Source organism: Atractosteus spatula, chromosome 13 (assembly GCF_055471065.1).
Source record: "Atractosteus spatula isolate fAtrSpa1 chromosome 13, fAtrSpa1.hap1, whole genome shotgun sequence".
Classification (NCBI taxonomy): domain Eukaryota; kingdom Metazoa; phylum Chordata; class Actinopteri; order Semionotiformes; family Lepisosteidae; genus Atractosteus; species Atractosteus spatula.
In genome coordinates, this window is record NC_142718.1 from 30072623 (window position 1) to 30089329 (window position 16707).

Below are 16707 nucleotides of genomic sequence, written 5' to 3' on the forward strand. Positions count from 1 at the left end.
AATGTGTGTTTTCAAACTTTTGATTTTTGACCCTTTTTGAGCGACAGCCGCGCGGCTTAAGAAAAATGGCAAAATACGGCCATATTTTTTTCTCGAGGAAACAACCAAACAACAATTTTCCTGCATTTCAAATGCATCCTAAAGCACAGCAAATGCATCAGAAACGGTCTAGTTCTTATTGAAACCCTAACCCTAACCCTAGGTCTGGCACTTTGGGAACTCAAATACTGTATCAAAAACATGTCTACAAATACAGCGTTCGAAAAGTCTCCCAAATCGCTCCGAACTAGTCAGAAACATTTAAAATAATGTTTCTAAGCAATTCAATGTATCTGCAGTAAATCTGTTGTTTAAATTTCCAATAGTTTTCTTTTTCTCACTTTCTCCTGAAATGGCGCAGGAAATGAGCAAGTCTTGTGGCGTTTGTGGGACTGCATTACAATTACCACTACAGTGTGGCTAAAAGTATCATTGTTTTGGGCATTAAATGCAACAAGCAGGATAAATTCACATACAGAATGTCTGTTTTCAAAATTTGATTTTTGACCCTTTTTGAGCGACAGACGCGCGGCTTAAGAAAAATGGCAAAATACGGCCATATTTTTTTCTCGAGGAAACAACCAAACAACAATTTTCCTGCATTTCAAATGCATCCTAAAGCAAAGCAAATGCATCAGAAACGGTCTAGTTCTTATTGAAACCCTAACCCTAACCCTAGGTCTGGCACTTTGGGAACTCAAATACTGTATCAAAAACATGTCTACAAATACAGCGTTCGAAAAGTCTCCCAAATCGCTCCGAACTAGTCAGAAACATTTAAAATAATGTTTCTAAGCAATTCAATGTATCTGCAGTAAATCTGTTGTTTAAATTTCCAATAGTTTTCTTTTTCTCACTTTCTCCTGAAATGGCGCAGGAAATGAGCAAGTCTTGTGGCGTTTGTGGGACTGCATTACAATTACCACTACAGTGTGGCTAAAAGTATCATTGTTTTGGGCATTAAATGCAACAAGCAGGATAAATTCACATACAGAATGTCTGTTTTCAAAATTTGATTTTTGACCCTTTTTGAGCGACAGACGCGCGGCTTAAGAAAAATGGCAAAATACGGCCATATTTTTTTCTCGAGGAAACAACCAAACAACAGTTTTCCTGCATTTCAAATGCATCCTAAAGCACAGCAAATGCATCAGAAACGGTCTAGTTCTTATTGAAACCCTAACCCTAACCCTAAGTCGGGCACTTTGGGAACTCAAATACTGTATCAAAAACATGTCTACAAATACAGCGTTCGAAAAGCCACCCAAATCACTCCCAACTAGTCAGAAACATTTAAAATAGTGTTTCTAAGCAATTCAATGCATCTACAGTGAATCTGTTGTTTAAATTTCAAAAATTTTTCTTTTTCTCACTTTCTCCTGAAATGGCGTAGAAAATGAGCAAGTCTTGTGGCGTTTGTGGGACTGCATTACAATTACCACTACAGTGCGGCTAAAAGTATAATTGTTTTGGGCATTAAATGCAACAAGCAGGATAAATTCACATACAAAATGTGTGTTTTCAAACTTTTGATTTTTGACCCTTTTTGAGCGACAGCCGCGCGGCTAAAGAAAAATGGCAAAATACGTCCACATTTTTTTCTCGAGGAAACAACCAAACAATTTTCCTGCATTTCAAATGCATCCTAAAGCACAGCAAATGCATCAGAAACGGTCCAGTTCTTATTGAAACCCTAACCCTAACCCTAGGTCGGGCACTTTGGGAACTCAAATACTGTATCAAAAACATGTCTACAAATACAGCGTTCGAAAAGTCACCCAAATCGCTCCCAACTAGTCAGAAACATTTAAATTAATGTTTCTAAGCAATTCAATGTATCTGCAGTGAATCTGTTGTTTAAATTTCCAATATTTTTCTTTTTCTCACTTTCTCCTGAAATGGCGCAGAAAATGAGCAAGTCTTGTGGCGTTTGTGGGACTGCATTACAATTACCACTACAGTGTGGCTAAAAGTATCATTGTTTTGGGCATTAAATGCAACAAGCAGGATAAATTCACATACAGAATGTGTGGTTTCAAACTTTTGATTTTTGACCCTTTTTGAGCGACAGCCGCGCGGCTTAAGAAAAATGGCAAAATACGGCCATATTTTTTTCTCGAGGAAACAACCAAACAACAATTTTCCTGCATTTCAAATGCATCCTAAAGCACAGCAAATGCATCAGAAACGGTCTAGTTCTTATTGAAACCCTAACCCTAACCCTAGGTCGGGCACTTTGGGAACTCAAATACTGTATCAAAAACATGTCTACAAATACAGCGTTCGAAAAGTCACCCAAATCGCTCCCAACTAGTCAGAAACATTTAAATTAATGTTTCTAAGCAATTCAATGTATCTGCAGTGAATCTGTTGTTTAAATTTCCAATATTTTTCTTTTTCTCACTTTCTCCTGAAATGGCGCAGAAAATGAGCAAGTCTTGTGGCGTTTGTGGGACTGCATTACAATTACCACTACAGTGTGGCTAAAAGTATCATTGTTTTGGGCATTAAATGCAACAAGCAGGATAAATTCACATACAGAATGTGTGGTTTCAAACTTTTGATTTTTGACCCTTTTTGAGCGACAGCCGCGCGGCTTAAGAAAAATGGCAAAATACGGCCATATTTTTTTCTCGAGGAAACAACCAAACAACAATTTTCCTGCATTTCAAATGCATCCTAAAGCACAGCAAATGCATCAGAAACGGTCTAGTTCTTATTGAAACCCTAACCCTAACCCTAGGTCGGGCACTTTGGGAACTCAAATACTGTATCAAAAACATGTCTACAAATACAGCGTTCGAAAAGTCACCCAAATCGCTCCCAACTAGTCAGAAACATTTAAAATAATGTTTCTAAGCAATTCAATGTATCTGCAGTGAATCTGTTGTTTAAATTTCCAATATTTTTCTTTTTCTCACTTTCTCCTGAAATGGCGCAGAAAATGAGCAAGTCTTGTGGCGTTTGTGGGACTGCATTACAATTACCACTACAGTGTGGCTAAAAGTATCATTGTTTTGGGCATTAAATGCAACAAGCAGGATAAATTCACTTACAGAATGTGTTATCAAACTTTTGATTTTTGACCCTTTTTGAGCGACAGCCGCGCGGCTTAAGAAAAATGGCAAAATACGGCCATATTTTTTTCTCGAGGAAACAACCAAACAACAATTTTCCTGCATTTCAAATGCATCCTAAAGCACAGCAAATGCATCAGAAACGGTCTAGTTCTTATTGGAACCCTAACCCTAACCCTAGGTCGGGCACTTTGGGAACTCAAATACTGTATCAAAAACATGTCTACAAATACAGCGTTCGAAAAGTCACCCAAATCGCTCCCAACTAGTCAGAAACATTTAAAATAATGTTTCTAAGCAATTCAATGTATCTGCAGTGAATCTGTTGTTTAAATTTCCAATATTTTTCTTTTTCTCACTTTCTCCTGAAATGGCGCAGAAAATGAGCAAGTCTTGTGGCGTTTGTGGGACTGCATTACAATTACCACTACAGTGTGGCTAAAAGTATCATTGTTTTGGGCATTAAATGCAACAAGCAGGATAAATTCACATACAGAATGAGTGTTTTCAAACGTTTGATTTTTGACCCTTTTTGAGCGACAGCCGCGCGGCTTAAGAAAAATGGCAAAATACGGCCATATTTTTTTCTCGTGGAAACAACCAAACAACAATTTTCCTGCATTTCAAATGCATCCTAAAGCACAGCAAATGCATCAGAAACGGTCTAGTTCTTATTGAAACCCTAACCCTAACCCTAGGTCGGGCACTTTGGGAACTCAAATACTGTATCAAAAACATGTCTACAAATACAGCGTTCGAAAAGTCACCCAAATCACTCCCAACTACTCAGAAACATTTAAAATAATGGTTCTAAGCAATTCAATGTATCTGCAGTGAATCTGTTGTTTAAATTTCCAATATTTTTCTTTTTCTCACTTTCTCCTGAAATGGCGCAGAAAATGAGCAAGTCTTGTGGCGTTTGTGGGACTGCATTACAATTACCACTACAGTGTGGCTAAAAGTATCATTGTTTTGGGCATTAAATGCAACAAGCAGGATAAATTCACATACAGAATGTGTGTTTTCAAACTTTTGATTTTTGACCCTTTTTGAGCGACAGCCGCGCGGCTTAAGAAAAATGGCAAAATACGGTCTTATTTTTTTCTCGAGGAAACAACCAAACAACAATTTTCCTGCATTTCAAATGCATCCTAAAGCACAGCAAATGCATCAGAAACGGTCTAGTTCTTATTGAAACCCTAACCCTAACCCTAGGTCGGGCACTTTGGGAACTCAAATACTGTATCAAAAACATGTCTACAAATACAGCGTTCGAAAAGTCACCCAAATCGCTCCCAACTAGTCAGAAACATTTAAAATAATGTTTCTAAGCAATTCAATGTATTTGCAGTGAATCTGTTGTTTAAATTTCCAATATTTTTCTTTTTCTCACTTTCTCCTGAAATGGCGCAGAAAATGAGCAAGTCTTGTGGCGTTTGTGGGACTGCATTACAATTACCACTACAGTGTGGCTAAAAGTATCATTGTTTTGGGCATTAAATGCAACAAGCAGGATAAATTCACATACAGAATGTGTTATCAAACTTTTGATTTTTGACCCTTTTTGAGCGACAGCCGCGCGGCTTAAGAAAAATGGCAAAATACGGTCATATTTTTTTCTCGAGGAAACAACCAAACAACAATTTTCCTGCATTTCAAATGCATCCTAAAGCACAGCAAATGCATCAGAAACGGTCTAGTTCTTATTGAAACCCTAACCCTAACCCTAGGTCGGGCACTTTGGGAACTCAAATACTGTATCAAAAACATGTCTACAAATACAGCGTTCGAAAAGTCACCCAAATCGCTCCCAACTAGTCAGAAACATTTAAAATAATGTTTCTAAGCAATTCAATGTATCTGCAGTGAATCTGTTGTTTAAATTTCCAATTTTTTTCTTTTTCTCACTTTCTCCTGAAATGGCGCAGAAAATGAGCAAGTCTTGTGGCGTTTGTGGGACTGCATTACAATTACCACTACAGTGTGGCTAAAAGTATCATTGTTTTGGGCATTAAATGCAACAAGCAGGATAAATTCACATACAGAATGTGTGTTTTCAAACTTTTGATTTTTGACCCTTTTTGAGCGACAGCCGCGCGGCTTAAGAAAAATGGCAAAATACGGCCATATTTTTTTCTCGAGGAAACAACCAAACAACAATTTTCCTGCATTTCAAATGCATCCTAAAGCACAGCAAATGCATCAGAAACGGTCTAGTTCTTTTTGAAACCCTAACCCTAACCCTAGGTCGGGCACTTTGGGAACTCAAATACTGTATCAAAAACATGTCTACAAATACAAATTCGAAAAGTCACCAAAATCACTCCCAACTAGTCAGAAACATTTAAAATAATGTTTCTAAGCAATTCAATGTATCTGCAGTGAATCTGTTGTTGAAATTTCCAATTTTTTTCTTTTTCTCACTTTCTCCTGAAATGGCGCAGAAAATGAGCAAGTCTTGTGGCGTTTGTGGGACTGCATTACAATTACCACTTCAGTGCGGCTAAAAGTATCATTGTTTTGGGCATTAAATGCAACAAGCAGGATAAATTCACATACAGAATGTGTGTTTTCAAACTTTTGATTTTTGACCCTTTTTGAGCGACAGCCGCGCGGCTTAAGAAAAATGGCAAAATACGGCCATATTTTTTTCTCGAAGAAACAACCAAACAACAATTTTCCTGCATTTCAAATGCATCCTAAAGCACAGCAAATGCATCAGAAGCGGACTAGTTCTTTTTGAAACCCTAACCCTAACCCTAGGTCGGGCACTTTGGGAACTCAAATACTGTATCAAAAACATGTCTACAAATACAGCGTTCGAAAAGTCACCCAAATCACTCCCAACTAGTCAGAAACATTTAAAATAATGTTTCTAAGCAATTCAATGTATCTGCAGTGAATCTGTTGTTTAAATTTCCAATTTTTTTCTTTTTCTCACTTTCTCCTGAAATGGCGCAGAAAATGAGCAAGTCTTGTGGCGTTTGTGGGACTGCATTACAATTACCACTACAGTGTGGCTAAAAGTATCATTGTTTTGGGCATTAAATGCAACAAGCAGGATAAATTCACATACAGAATGTGTTATCAAAATTTTGATTTTTGACCCTTTTTGAGCGACAGCCGCGCGGCTTAAGAAAAATGGCAAAATACGGTCATATTTTTTTCTCGAGGAAACAACCAAACAACAATTTTCCTGCATTTCAAATGCATCCTAAAGCACAGCAAATGCATCAGAAACGGTCTAGTTCTTATTGAAACCCTAACCCTAACCCTAGGTCGGGCACTTTGGGAACTCAAATACTGTATCAAAAACATGTCTACAAATACAGCGTTCGAAAAGTCACCCAAATCGCTCCCAACTAGTCAGAAACATTTAAAATAATGTTTCTAAGCAATTCAATGTATCTGCAGTGAATCTGTTGTTTAAATTTCCAATTTTTTTCTTTTTCTCACTTTCTCCTGAAATGGCGCAGAAAATGAGCAAGTCTTGTGGCGTTTGTGGGACTGCATTACAATTACCACTACAGTGTGGCTAAAAGTATCATTGTTTTGGGCATTAAATGCAACAAGCAGGATAAATTCACATACAGAATGAGTGTTTTCAAACTTTTGATTTTTGACCCTTTTTGAGCGACAGCCGCGCGACTTAAGAAAAATGGCAAATACTGCCATATTTTTTTCTCGAGGAAACAACCAAACAACAATTTTCCTGCATTTCAAATGCATCCTAAAGCACAGCAAATGCATCAGAAACGGTCTAGTTCTTATTGAAACCCTAACCCTAACCCTAGGTCGGGCACTTTGGGAACTCAAATACTGTATCAAAAACATGTCTACAAATACAGCGTTCGAAAAGTCACCCAAATCGCTCCCAACTAGTCAGAAACATTTAAAACAATGTTTCTAAGCAATTCAATGTATCTACAGTGAATCTGTTGTTTAAATTTCCAATATTTTTCTTTTTCTCACTTTCTCCTGAAATGGCTCAGAAAATGAGCAAGTCTTGTGGTGTTTGTGGGACTGCATTACAATTACCACTACAGTGTGGCTAAAAGTATCATTGTTTTGGGCATTAAATGCAACAAGCAGGATAAATTCACATACAGAATGTGTGTTTTCAAACTTTGGATTTTTGACCCTTTTTGAGCGACAGCCGCGCGGCTTAAGAAAAATGGCAAAATACGGCCATATTTTTTTCTCGAGGAAACAACCAAACAACAATTTTCCTGCATTTCAAATGCATCCTAAATCACAGCAAATGCATCAGAAACGGTCTAGTTCTTATTGAAACCCTAACCCTAACCCTAGGTCGGGCACTTTGGGAACTCAAATACCGTATGAAAAACATGTCTACAAATACAGCGTTCGAAAAGTCACCCAAATCGCTCCCAACTAGTCAGAAACTTTTAAAATAATGTTTCTAAGCAATTCAATGTATCTGCAGTGAATCTGTTGTTTAAATTTCCAATATTTTTCTTTTTCTCACTTTCTCCTGAAATGGCGCAGAAAATGAGCAAGTCTTGTGGCGTTTGTGGGACTGCATTACAATTACCACTACAGTGTGGCTAAAAGTATCATTGTTTTGGGCATTAAATGCAACAAGCAGGATAAATTCACATACAGAATGTGTGTTTTCAAACTTTTGATTTTTGACCCTTTTTGAGCGACAGCCGCGCGGCTTAAGAAAAATGGCAAAATACGGCCATATTTTTTTCTCGAGGAAACAACCAAACAACAATTTTCCTGCATTTCAAATGCATCCTAAAGCACAGCAAATGCATCAGAAACGGTCTAGTTCTTTTTGAAACCCTAACCCTAACCCTAGGTCGGGCACTTTGGGAACTCAAATACTGTATCAAAAACATGTCTACAAATACAAATTCGAAAAGTCACCAAAATCACTCCCAACTAGTCAGAAACATTTAAAATAATGTTTCTAAGCAATTCAATGTATCTGCAGTGAATCTGTTGTTGAAATTTCCAATTTTTTTCTTTTTCTCACTTTCTCCTGAAATGGCGCAGAAAATGAGCAAGTCTTGTGGCGTTTGTGGGACTGCATTACAATTACCACTTCAGTGCGGCTAAAAGTATCATTGTTTTGGGCATTAAATGCAACAAGCAGGATAAATTCACATACAGAATGTGTGTTTTCAAACTTTTGATTTTTGACCCTTTTTGAGCGACAGCCGCGCGGCTTAAGAAAAATGGCAAAATACGGTCATATTTTTTTCTCGAGGAAACAACCAAACAACAATTTTCCTGCATTTCAAATGCATCCTAAAGCACAGCAAATGCATCAGAAACGGTCTAGTTCTTATTGAAACCCTAACCCTAACCCTAGGTCGGGCACTTTGGGAACTCAAATACTGTATCAAAAACATGTCTACAAATACAGCGTTCGAAAAGTCACCCAAATCGCTCCCAACTAGTCAGAAACATTTAAAGTAATGTTTCTAAGCAATTCAATGTATTTGCAGTGAATCTGTTGTTTAAATTTCCAATATTTTTCTTTTTCTCACTTTCTCCTGAAATGGCGCAGAAAATGAGCAAGTCTTGTGGCGTTTGTGGGACTGCATTACAATTACCACTACAGTGTGGCTAAAAGTATCATTGTTTTGGGCATTAAATGCAACAAGCAGGATAAATTCACATACAGAATGTGTTATCAAACTTTTGATTTTTGACCCTTTTTGAGCGACAGCCGCGCGGCTTAAGAAAAATGGCAAAATACGGTCATATTTTTTTCTCGAGGAAACAACCAAACAACAATTTTCCTGCATTTCAAATGCATCCTAAAGCACAGCAAATGCATCAGAAACGGTCTAGTTCTTATTGAAACCCTAACCCTAACCCTAGGTCGGGCACTTTGGGAACTCAAATACTGTATCAAAAACATGTCTACAAATACAGCGTTCGAAAAGTCACCCAAATCGCTCCCAACTAGTCAGAAACATTTAAAATAATGTTTCTAAGCAATTCAATGTATCTGCAGTGAATCTGTTGTTGAAATTTCCAATTTTTTTCTTTTTCTCACTTTCTCCTGAAATGGCGCAGAAAATGAGCAAGTCTTGTGGCGTTTGTGGGACTGCATTACAATTACCACTACAGTGTGGCTAAAAGTATCATTGTTTTGGGCATTAAATGCAACAAGCAGGATAAATTCACATACAGAATGTGTTATCAAACTTTTGATTTTTGACCCTTTTTGAGCGACAGCCGCGCGGCTTAAGAAAAATGGCAAAATACGGCCATATTTTTTTCTCGAGGAAACAACCAAACAACAATTTTCCTGCATTTCAAATGCATCCTAAAGCACAGCAAATGCATCAGAAACGGTCTAGTTCTTTTTGAAACCCTAACCCTAACCCTAGGTCGGGCACTTTGGGAACTCAAATACTGTATCAAAAACATGTCTACAAATACAAATTCGAAAAGTCACCAAAATCACTCCCAACTAGTCAGAAACATTTAAAATAATGTTTCTAAGCAATTCAATGTATCTGCAGTGAATCTGTTGTTGAAATTTCCAATTTTTTTCTTTTTCTCACTTTCTCCTGAAATGGCGCAGAAAATGAGCAAGTCTTGTGGCGTTTGTGGGACTGCATTACAATTACCACTTCAGTGCGGCTAAAAGTATCATTGTTTTGGGCATTAAATGCAACAAGCAGGATAAATTCACATACAGAATGTGTGTTTTCAAACTTTTGATTTTTGACCCTTTTTGAGCGACAGCCGCGCGGCTTAAGAAAAATGGCAAAATACGGCCATATTTTTTTCTCGAAGAAACAACCAAACAACAATTTTCCTGCATTTCAAATGCATCCTAAAGCACAGCAAATGCATCAGAAGCGGACTAGTTCTTTTTGAAACCCTAACCCTAACCCTAGGTCGGGCACTTTGGGAACTCAAATACTGTATCAAAAACATGTCTACAAATACAGCGTTCGAAAAGTCACCCAAATCACTCCCAACTAGTCAGAAACATTTAAAATAATGTTTCTAAGCAATTCAATGTATCTACAGTGAATCTGTTGTTTAAATTTCCAGTATTTTTCTTTTTCTCACTTTCTCCTGAAATGGCGCAGAAAATGAGCAAGTCTTGTGGCGTTTGTGGGACTGCATTACAATTACCACTACAGTGTGGCTAAAAGTATCATTGTTTTGGGCATTAAATGCAACAAGCAGGATAAATTCACATACAGAATGTGTTATCAAACTTTTGATTTTTGACCCTTTTTGAGCAACAGCCGCGCGGCTTAAGAAAAATGGCAAAATACGGTCATATTTTTTTCTCGAGGAAACAACCAAACAACAATTTTCCTGCATTTCAAATGCATCCTAAAGCACAGCAAATGCATCAGAAACGGTCTAGTTCTTATTGAAACCCTAACCCTAACCCTAGGTCGGGCACTTTGGGAACTCAAATACTGTATCAAAAACATGTCTACAAATACAGCGTTCGAAAAGTCACCCAAATCGCTCCCAACTAGTCAGAAACATTTAAAATAATGTTTCTAAGCAATTCAATGTATCTGCAGTGAATCTGTTGTTTAAATTTCCAATTTTTTTCTTTTTCTCACTTTCTCCTGAAATGGCGCAGAAAATGAGCAAGTCTTGTGGCGTTTGTGGGACTGCATTACAATTACCACTACAGTGTGGCTAAAAGTATCATTGTTTTGGGCATTAAATGCAACAAGCAGGATAAATTCACATACAGAATGTGTTATCAAACTTTTGATTTTTGACCCTTTTTGAGCGACAGCCGCGCGACTTAAGAAAAATGGCAAATACTGCCATATTTTTTTCTCGAGGAAACAACCAAACAACAATTTTCCTGCATTTCAAATGCATCCTAAAGCACAGCAAATGCATCAGAAACGGTCTAGTTCTTATTAAAACCCTAACCCTAACCCTAGGTCGGGCACTTTGGGAACTCAAATACTGTATCAAAAACATGTCTACAAATACAGCGTTCGAAAAGTCACCCAAATCGCTCCCAACTAGTCAGAAACATTTAAAATAATGTTTCTAAGCAATTCAATGTATCTACAGTGAATCTGTTGTTTAAATTTCCAATATTTTTCTTTTTCTCACTTTCTCCTGAAATGGCGCAGAAAATGAGCAAGTCTTGTGGCGTTTGTGGGACTGCATTACAATTACCACTACAGTGTGGCTAAAAGTATCATTGTTTTGGGCATTAAATGCAACAAGCAGGATAAATTCACATACAGAATGTGTGTTTTCAAACTTTGGATTTTTGACCCTTTTTGAGCGACAGCCGCGCGGCTTAAGAAAAATGGCAAAATACGGCCATATTTTTTTCTCGAGGAAACAACCAAACAACAATTTTCCTACATTTCAAATGCATCCTAAAGCACAGCAAATGCATCAGAAACGGTCTAGTTCTTATTGAAACCCTAACCCTAACCCTAGGTCGGGCACTTTGGGAACTCAAATACTGTATCAAAAACATGTCTACAAATACAGCGTTCGAAAAGTCACCCAAATCGCTCCCAACTAGTCAGAAACATTTAAAACAATGTTTCTAAGCAATTCAATGTATCTACAGTGAATCTGTTGTTTAAATTTCCAATATTTTTCTTTTTCTCACTTTCTCCTGAAATGGCTCAGAAAATGAGCAAGTCTTGTGGTGTTTGTGGGACTGCATTACAATTACCACTACAGTGTGGCTAAAAGTATCATTGTTTTGGGCATTAAATGCAACAAGCAGGATATATTCACATACAGAATGTGTGTTTTCAAACTTTGGATTTTTGACCCTTTTTGAGCGACAGCCGCGCGGCTTAAGAAAAATGGCAAAATACGGCCATATTTTTTTCTCGAGGAAACAACCAAACAACAATTTTCCTGCATTTCAAATGCATCCTAAAGCACAGCAAATGCATCAGAAACGGTCTAGTTCTTATTGAAACCCTAACCCTAACCCTAGGTCGGGCACTTTGGGAACTCAAATACCGTATGAAAAACATGTCTACAAATACAGCGTTCGAAAAGTCACCCAAATCGCTCCCAACTAGTCAGAAACTTTTAAAATAATGTTTCTAAGCAATTCAATGTATCTGCAGTGAATCTGTTGTTTAAATTTCCAATATTTTTCTTTTTCTCACTTTCTCCTGAAATGGCGCAGAAAATGAGCAAGTCTTGTGGCGTTTGTGGGACTGCATTACAATTACCACTACAGTGTGGCTAAAAGAATCATTGTTTTGGGCATTAAATGCAACAAGCAGGATAAATTCACATACAGAATGTGTGTTTTCAAACTTTTGATTTTTGACCCTTTTTGAGCGACAGCCGCGCGGCTTAAGAAAAATGGCAAAATACGGCCATATTTTTTTCTCGAGGAAACAACCAAACAACAATTTTCCTGCATTTCAAATGCATCCTAAAGCACAGCAAATGCATCAGAAACGGTCTAGTTCTTTTTGAAACCCTAACCCTAACCCTAGGTCGGGCACTTTGGGAACTCAAATACTGTATCAAAAACATGTCTACAAATACAAATTCGACAAGTCACCCAAATCACTCCCAACTAGTCAGAAACATTTAAAATAATGTTTCTAAGCAATTCAATGTATCTGCAGTGAATCTGTTGTTTAAATTTCCAATATTTTTCTTTTTCTCACTTTCTCCTGAAATGGCGCAGAAAATGAGCAAGTCTTGTGGCGTTTGTGGGACTGCATTACAATTACCACTACAGTGTGGCTAAAAGTATCATTGTTTTGGGCATTAAATGCAACAAGCAGGATAAATTCACATACAGAATGTGTGTTTTCAAAATTTGATTTTTGACCCTTTTTAAGCGACAGCCGCGCGGCTTAAGAAAAATGGCAAAATACGGCCATATTTTTTTCTCGAGGAAACAACCAAACAACAATTTTCCTGCATTTCAAATGCATCCTAAAGCACAGCAAATGCATCAGAAACGGTCTAGTTCTTATTGAAACCCTAACCCTAACCCTAGGTCGGGCACTTTGGGAACTCAAATACTGTATGAAAAACATGTCTACAAATACAGCGTTCGAAAAGTCACCCAAATCGCTCCCAACTAGTCAGAAACATTTAAAACAATGTTTCTAAGCAATTCAATGTATCTACAGTGAATCTGTTGTTTAAATTTCCAATATTTTTCTTTTTCTCACTTTTTCCTGAAATGGCTCAGAAAATGAGCAAGTCTTGTGGTGTTTGTGGGACTGCATTACAATTACCACTACAGTGTGGCTAAAAGTATCATTGTTTTGGGCATTAAATGCAACAAGCAGGATATATTCACATACAGAATGTGTGTTTTCAACCTTTGGATTTTTGACCCTTTTTGAGCGACAGCCACGCGGCTTAAGAAAAATGGCAAAATACGGCCATATTTTTTTCTCGAGGAAACAACCAAACAACAATTTTCCTGCATTTCAAATGCATCCTAAAGCACAGCAAATGCATCAGAAACGGTCTAGTTCTTAATGAAACCCTAACCCTAACCCTAGGTCGGGCACTTTGGGAACTCAAATACTGTATCAAAAACATGTCTACAAATACAGCGTTCGAAAAGTCACCCAAATCGCTCCCAACTAGTCAGAAACATTTAAAACAATGTTTCTAAGCAATTCAATGTATCTACAGTGAATCTGTTGTTTAAATTTCCAATATTTTTCTTTTTCTCACTTTCTCCTGAAATGGCGCAGAAAATGAGCAAGTCTTGTGGCGTTTGTGGGACTGCATTACAATTACCACTACAGTGTGGCTAAAAGTATCATTGTTTTGGGCATTAAATGCAACAAGCAGGATAAATTCACATACAGAATGTGTGTTTTCAAAATTTGATTTTTGACCCTTTTTGAGCGACAGCCGCGCGGCTTAAGAAAAATGGCAAAATACGGCCATATTTTTTTCTCGAGGAAACAACCAAACAACAATTTTCCTGCATTTCAAATGCATCCTAAAGCACAGCAAATGCATCAGAAACGGTCTAGTTCTTAATGAAACCCTAACCCTAACCCTAGGTCGGGTACTATCGGAACTCAAATACTGTATCAAAAACATGTCTACAAATACAGCGTTCGAAAAGTCACCCAAATCGCTCCCAACTAGTCAGAAACATTTAAAATAATGTTTCTAAGCAATTCAATGTATCTACAGTGAATCTGTTGTTTAAATTTCCAATATTTTTCTTTTTCTCACTTTCTCCTGAAATGGCGCAGAAAATGAGCAAGTCTTGTGGCGTTTGTGGGACTGCATTACAATTACCACTACAGTGTGGCTAAAAGTATCATTGTTTTGGGCATTAAATGCAACAAGCAGGATAAATTCACATACAGAATGTGTGTTTTCAAACTTTGGATTTTTGACCCTTTTTGAGCGACAGCCGCGCGGCTTAAGAAAAATGGCAAAATACGGCCATATTTTTTTCTCGAGGAAACAACCAAACAACAATTTTCCTGCATTTCAAATGCATCCTAAAGCACAGCAAATGCATCAGAAACGGTCTAGTTCTTATTGAAACCCAAACCCTAACCCTAGGTCGGGCACTTTGGGAACTCAAATACTGTATCAAAAACATGTCTACAAATACAGCGTTCGAAAAGTCACCCAAATCGCTCCCATCTAGTCAGAAACATTTAAAATAATGTTTCTAAGCAATTCAATGTATCTGCAGTGAATCTGTTGTTTAAATTTCCAATATTTTTCTTTTTCTCACTTTCTCCTAAAATGGCGCAGAAAATGAGCAAGTCTTGTGGCGTTTGTGGGACTGCATTACAATTACCACTACAGTGTGGCTAAAAGTATCATTGTTTTGGGCATTAAATGCAACAAGCAGGATAAATTCACATACAGAATGTGTGTTTTCAAAATTTGGATTTTTGACCCTTTTTGAGCGACAGCCGCGCGGCTTAAGAAAAATGGCAAAATACGGCCATATTTTTTTCTCGAGGAAACAACCAAACAACAATTTTCCTGCATTTCAAATGCATCCTAAAGCACAGCAAATGCATCAGAAACGGTCTAGTTCTTATTGAAACCCTAACCCTAACCCTAGGTCGGGCACTTTGGGGACTCAAATACCGTATGAAAAACATGTCTACAAATACAGCGTTCGAAAAGTCACCCAAATCGCTCCCAACTAGTCAGAAACTTTTAAAATAATGTTTCTAAGCAATTCAATGTATCTGCAGTGAATCTGTTGTTTAAATTTCCAATATTTTTCTTTTTCTCACTTTCTCCTGAAATGGCGCAGAAAATGAGGAAGTCTTGTGGCGTTTGTGGGACTGCATTACAATTACCACTACAGTTTGGCTAAAAGTATCATTGTTTTGGGCATTAAATGCAACAAGCAGGATAAATTCACATACAGAATGTGTGTTTTCAAACTTTTGATTTTTGACCCTTTTTGAGCGACAGCCGCGCGGCTTAAGAAAAATGGCAAAATACGGCCATATTTTTTTCTCGAGGAAACAACCAAACAACAATTTTCCTGCATTTCAAATGCATCCTAAAGCACAGCAAATGCATCAGAAACGGTCTAGTTCTTATTGAAACCCAAACCCTAACCCTAGGTCGGGCACTTTGGGAACTCAAATACTGTATCAAAAACATGTCTACAAATACAGCGTTCGAAAACTCACCCAAATCACTCCCAACTAGTCAGAAACATTTAAAATAATGTTTCTAAGCAATTCAATGTATCTGCAGTGAATCTGTTGTTTAAATTTCCAATATTTTTCTTTTTCTCACTTTCTCCTGAAATGGCGCAGAAAATGAGCAAGTCTTGTGGCGTTTGTGGGACTGCATTACAATTACCACTACAGTGTGGCTAAAAGTATCATTGTTTTGGGCATTAAATGCAACAAGCAGGATAAATTCACATACAGAATGTGTGTTTTCAAACTTTTGATTTTTGACCCTTTTTGAGCGACAGCCGCGCGGCTTAAGAAAAATGGCAAAATACGGCCATATTTTTTTCTCGAGGAAACAACCAAACAACAATTTTCCTGCATTTCAAATGCATCCTAAAGCACAGCAAATGCATCAGAAACGGTCTAGTTCTTATTGAAACCCTAACCCTAACCCTAGGTCGGGCACTTTGGGAACTCAAATACTGTATCAAAAACATATCTACAAATACAGCGTTCGAAAAGTCACCCAAATCGCTCCCAACTAGTCAGAAACATTTAAAATAATGTTTCTAAGCAATTCAATGTATCTACAGTGAATCTGTTGTTTAAATTTCCAATATTTTTCTTTTTCTCACTTTCTCCTGAAATGGCGCAGAAAATGAGCAAGTCTTGTGGCGTTTGTGGGACTGCATTACAATTACCACTATAGTGTGGCTAAAAGTATCATTGTTTTGGGCATTAAATGCAACAAGCAGGATAAATTCACATACAGAATGTGTGTTTTCAAACTGTTGATTTTTGACCCTTTTTGAGCGACAGCCGCGCGGCTTAAGAAAAATGGTAAAATACAGCCATATTTTTTTCTCGAGGAAACAACCAAACAACAATTTTCCTGCATTTCAAATGCATCCTAAAGCACAGCAAATGCATCAGAAACGGTCTAGTTCTTATTGAAACCCAAA